General features: G+C 41.6%; 1 non-coding gene across 1 annotated transcript; it reads left to right on the forward strand.

Moving 5' to 3' along the window:
• The first annotated feature begins 279 nt into the window (after positions 1 to 279).
• On the forward strand, positions 280 to 361 carry Trnas-cga. Its single transcript has one exon. It is a non-coding gene; the product is annotated as a tRNA-Ser (tRNA).
• Positions 362 to 6,368: the final 6,007 nt, after the last annotated feature.

Raw genomic sequence — 6,368 nt, forward strand, 5'->3', positions numbered from 1 at the left:
TGAGCTCTTCGTTAGTGTAAAGTACTGCAGCCTTTCCGCATCAATAGCCTGCAGTTAAATGGAGTACGGGGAAAGCAGTGTCACAGGTGACGTAGTGAATCCAACCGCGATGCGTAAGCCACTCAGTAGCAAACGCCACCGGTGACTAGATCGTCCACGCTGGCCAAGTGTGCATTCCTTGTATAAACCGCCGGAAGAAACGTGTCGCTACCTTCGGTAACATCGATAAGTACAAAGCACTTCGCGAGATGTATCGATACAGGCAAGCACACCCGTCGAGCTGCGGTGTCCGAGTGGTTAAGGAGTTGGACTCGAAATCCAATGGGGTTTCCCCGCACAGGTTCGAATCCTGTCCGCAGCGAAAATTTTTCTTAACAAGAAACGATAACGAATGGCAAGATATTGCTATCATGATGCCATAATTTACTGGTAGATCAAAACTGCATTCATGTAATAGTATTTTGTAAATACAACTAATTTTCTCAATACCGAAAATGTTCAGGTTTTCCTTTACGTATTTACGAAAATTAAGACTTCTAGAAATAAAAAAAATTCTCATTGTCATTTCACGTACCGTAACTTGCAAATTTTATGTAATAATCCGCCTGTAAATCGCGTTAGGTGCTCGTTATTGGGAGGAAACTACACCATCGAAATAGCTCACTTATAGATTACAATTCTGTGAACTAATACGTGAAACATAGATAAAAATTGTTTAAGTGACTAGAGGTCCTGTAGATTAACGCGTATGCAAAAGAACAGACGAAATTGTTTAGCTTCAACTGTCTCCGACTCGGTACTACCTAACAAGGGAGAGAACTCCAATGAAAGACACATGCAGCTTAGATGCCAGTTTTACATGGGAAACGACTCCCATAAAACGAAGATCGAATTTCGGAAACTGGTTTTCACAAGATAAGGACTATAGCGGTTTGCTAAACCGATCAAGTGTCAGTTGTCCGATGTCATTTGATTTACACAAATGCCCTCTGGAAATCAGCTGGCCCGGTTTCTGATTTATTAAGCACAATGGCTGTTTCTCTCCAGTTAACTGTGCTAGGTGAGCAACATCATACTCGGTATAATAGTGCTACTTTTCCTTCACTGCACAACGAGTCACTCCGTCCAGTTATGCCGTTTTTTTTAAAAACAAGAAGTAATCTGACAAGCGCAGCACGTTCGAAAAACTGACAAGTGACAGTGCTTGAGACTAGTTTTTTCTTGTGATATGTCCACGCTGAAGATGGTGTAATTCAATGGCTAACACTTATTTCTGATTTTTTTTTCTGTTTTCTATATAAGCTTTCTGGGCGCTCATCGAAAATCGGTTGCTTGAATATCCCGACTTTATATGACTGCTATCGACCTTGAAACAAAACGTGTAAAACACTAATAGCCTTAACAATTTTGTGCCATATATAATATTTAACTATGGTAAGTATTTCATACCTTGTATTTTCGTGCGATCAAGTTTAGGGTCAATAACACATTTTCTATTAACGTGACAAGCTATTGTACCATAAAATTGCCTAATAACATCAAATCTAGGTCATATAATAATACGTATTGTGAAATATAGGCTACACAAAATTGATACCGCTGCTCTTAAATGTTAGATAGTTTTGCTGACTCTGAATGTAATTATTTAAGACGTAACTGGCAACAGACTTTAAAAATAAAGGGTAGTATTACCAGAGAAAAGAAGCGAAAAACAGACTTCCGTTTTGCTTTTTATTTTTAAAAATACAAAATATGATAAACTATGTTTTAAAACTATGTAATAACCCTACAATCTGCCCACCATTTACATTTCACTCTTAGAAAAATCATTAAAGTTATTATGAAAAAAATTATTCTCAAAAGCCTGAGCGAGTTTAAAAACTATTTGACAAAATAGGACCTTCTCTGAAAATAAAAAAAATAGCATTAAACGAAACTGGAAAACGTATTAAATCGGAGAAACGTAATTTGGTTTGAAAGTAGCTCCATTGGAGAATCTTCCTGTAGGCTTTCATTCTGATAGTTTATTTTTGTAACATTTAAGAAAAGATTACTTCACTTTCCTCCAGCAATTCCGTCTTTGAAAGGATATTCAGTGTTATTTCTCTCTGCCAGTTGCATGGCCATTTTTCACAAGTCATTACGAATAAGTCCAAAGAAAGAAGCTTCCATAACAAGACAATATAGTTCAACTGTTCTTCGAAGTCTTTAACCAAAATTGTAGATGTGCCTATTGTTTTTACTACTTTCTGGTGTACCGTACGTCATGTTGAAAAGCCTCATAAGCGCTTTTATTTTGGTGCGGGGGGGGGGGGGGGGGGGGCGTGAGACATGAAATTGTTTACTGGCCTTCTGTCAACCCATCTTTTTCTAAACTGCGTCAAAAGCTTTAGTCATTTTAGAAGACTCCACTTTCTTTGATCAGCTTTCCCAGTGCTCCTCTTACAACCACCTGCTGTAGAATTCCAAGAGAAGAAGAGTCTGTAGAACTTACACATGAGTAACTAAGGGGGCCAGTTTAAGAAACTGAAGGGGATCCAGTTTACGCAACTAAAACCCATATTTTGTTAACCAAATAAATTTTTAACCAAAACATCTGAACGAAACCGTTCGACCACAATATTACAGGTAGCTGAGCCACAGTGGAAAGGATGGAGCGATTGATTGAACTGTATCTTCTAAAACCTTTATTAAAGACCACAGTTGTATAAAACTTCGCTCGCTGATGGACTACACAATAATTTCTCTTTAATTGAGCCACAATTACTGCAACAATATTAAAAATTGAAACACTGAAACACTTACTTTCGGAAGCAAATATTTAAAAAATAATACTTTAGTTCTGAAATAAACCTTAGAAGGGAACCAACGAACTCTCAGTCAAATCAGTAAACCTCACAGTTTAATACAGCAACCGAAACTTTATCCTACAATAAACATCAACGGAGTTTACTTTACGCAACTATTAAAGAATTTTCTATCTCAGTGACTTACGAGCCTCACGTAAACATAGCAACTGATAGCAGTAAAAATCAGTAACACTTCAGAAAAGAATCTATAGCACCAGATGTTAAAGCACACTGAGTAGTGTGAAATGGAACGTAGATTCATTTTTTTTTATAGAGGGCCAGGTATTTTTGTCCCGGCCACTCCCTCACAGGACTATTAGAATCCAGCATTAGCTATGTCAGTCCACAAAAACACAATACAGTATCGGCCCTTACATCTGAAACAGCTCAGTATCAGACATCTGCATAAACAATCTCCTCGAACCTACTAGTACAGTTAGTGTTTCAGCTTCAGTCATTCTAGCCACTTTCGTGGTCTAATACCAGAGTATTAATAACTGTTTCAACAAGTGGATCTGAACCAGTTGCTTATATAGTACCATCCTCATTACATAACAGCATTTAGCAAATGTGCTCTGAGCAGCTGTTACAATCCAACATAAAGTGACGCAATTATAGAACACCACTTTTAATCACCAAGATCAGTAGCAAGAAACGGAAGCACCATCTAATACTGTAACGCTAAAAAACGATAATAATGTTGCCGGGGGGGGGGGGGGGGGGGGGCAATACATGTAGCAAATAGTCCACCAACACAACGGCTGCATTTCGCTTCACGCACCTGTTCTCCAGGGACACATTATGTGCAGGCTACCTGCTGCAAGACACTGTGTCTCTCACACACACCGTGCGAGATACTATAATCGCCCTGTCCAGCGTAGCCTCCAGTACACAAACAGCAGCCCTACCAACCAACCCCGCCCCGCTTAGACAACCAGCGTAGTGTCCTCCAGTCCTCGTCGGCAACTGTTAGTTACTCTGCTGCCAACTTCCTTCTTCCACCAGAGCTTACTCTTTCACCCAGATAAACTAATTTGAAGCAGAGAGTTTGCGCTACAGCGGGGCAAGGAAGTCTGTCAGTCTAGTTCGGTTGTTGCCAATAGAGATCATAATGCCGTACAAAGCGCAATAAATATTAGCCTTAAAAAATGGTTCAAATGGCTCTGAGCACTATGGGACTTAATATCTGAGGTCATCAGTCCCCTAGAACTTAGAACTAGTTAAACTTAACTAACCTAAGGACATCACACACATCCATGCCCGAGGCAGGATTCGAACCTGCGACCGTAGTAGTCGCGCGGCTCCGGACTGAGCGCGTATAACCGCTAGACCACCGCGGCCGGCAGGACGTAATGGCGTACTGATAAGTAACAAGTGAAGTGTACGATTTGTGCACTCCGCTACAGAGTGGTGCAAGCCTAAACCACGATCTGCAATTGATTCCACTAGAGTTCAGAAGAATTCTGAGCCAAGTGACTAGGAGGTCCGCTTTAGAGTGGTGTGGAGAGGGGGGGGGGGGATCAGCAGTCCGATTTGGGCACTTTCCTCTATCTCCCACACATACACTGAAGCGCCAAAGAAACTGGTATAACCATGCGTATTCAAAAATAAAGATACGTAAACAGGCGGAAGACGGCGCTGCGGTCGGCAACGCCTATATAAGACAACAAGACTCTGGCGCAGTTGTTAGATCGGTCACTGCTGCTACAATGGCAGGTTATCAAGATTTAACGGAATTTGAAGGTGGTGTTATAGTCGGCGCACGAGCGATGGGACACAGCATCTTCGAGGTAGCGATGGAGTGGGGATTTTCCTGCATGACCATTTCACGAATGTACCGTAAATATCAGAAATCCGGTAAAACATCAAATCTCCAACATCGTTGAGGCGGGAAAAAGAACCTGCAAGAACTTGTCCAATGACTACTGAAGAGACCGTTCAATGTAACAGAAGTGCAATCCTCCCGCAAATTGCTGTCGATTTCAATGCTGGGCCATCAACATGTGTCATCGTTCGAACTATTCAACAAAACGTCATCGATATGGACTTTCGGAGCCGAAGGCCCAATCATGTACCCTTGGTGACTGCACGACACAAAACTTGACGCCTCGTCTAGACCCATCAACACCGACATCAGACTGTTGATGACTTGAAACATGTCACCTGATCGAACGAGTCTCGTTTCAAATAGTGTCGAGCGGATGGACTTCCACGGGCATGGAGACAACCTCATGAATTCATGGACCCTGCATGTCAGCAGGGGACTTTTCAAGCTGGTGGAGACTCTATAACAGTGTGGGACGTGTGCAGTTGGAATGATATGGGACTCTGATACGTCTAGATACGATTCTGATAGGTGACACGTACGTAAGAATCCTGTCTGATCACCTGCATCCATTCACGTCCATTGTGCATTCCGACGGACTTGGGAAATTCCAGGAGGACAATGCGATACCCGACACGTCCAGAATAGCTACAGAGTAGTTCCAGGAACACTCTTTTGAGTTTAAACATTTCCGCCGGCCTCCAAATTCCCCAGATATGAACATTATTGAGCATGTCTGGGATGCCTTGCAAGAAGAGATCTCCACCCCCTTGTACTCTTAACGGATTTATGGACAGCCCAACAGGATTCAAGGTGTTAGTTCCCTCCAGCACTACTTCAGGCATTAGTCGAGCCCATGCAACGTCGTTTTGCGGCACTTGTGTGTGCTCGCGGGGGGCCCTACACGATATTACGCAGGTATACCAGTTTCCTTGGCTCTTCAGTTTATTTATCACGTAATTATCACGATTGTGGAAAATCGCCGTCTTACGGACCAGTGCAGGCAAATTTTGTCCCATCACAAGGTGTACGAATGGAATATGAAACTCAGCCACAAACTGTAGTGTAGTTTGCTAAATACTATGCAATACTGTAGATTAAAGAGTAAGCATATATCCGCCTTCATCATTCGAGTAATTATTGTTCTGTCTTAAACATTCTTGCTGGTTACTGGAGAAAATTCACCAACGCCTCATTCTCGATAAGGACATCCGAATAATAGCTTTCACAGATGAGAGACGAAGAGTATTGTACGAAGACTACCGAATCAAGTAGCTCAGTCACAGAACTTGCTTCCTGGTATTTTCCATCGATTTTCTAAATAATTTACAAGTGTATTCTGCCAGCAACAGCACGATATGTGGCGGAGATTACTGAAATACTGGAAGAAAAACAAACGCGTCTCGTTATGGCCATTTCAGTAACGTAATATCGTATTCACTCCTCCCAAGATTCGTTAGTAGTTACAGAGCATCATTAACAGTTACTTTTATGTCGACGGGTATTTAACAGTCTCTATCCTCTTTAGCGAAGGTTCCATTAGGATGACGGCATTTTTCGTGAAGCAAATACCGAGAGCGTTTTCAGTCTGACTTTTCAATGTTTGCGATTAACACACAGAGTGTAGTGATTGTAAGGACATATGAGAGCAAAATCAGAAGTTCTCAGTCTTCCACGAACGTAAAAGTGTTATC

This window comes from Schistocerca piceifrons, chromosome 1 (genome assembly GCF_021461385.2).
Source record: "Schistocerca piceifrons isolate TAMUIC-IGC-003096 chromosome 1, iqSchPice1.1, whole genome shotgun sequence".
Lineage (NCBI taxonomy): Eukaryota > Metazoa > Arthropoda > Insecta > Orthoptera > Acrididae > Schistocerca > Schistocerca piceifrons.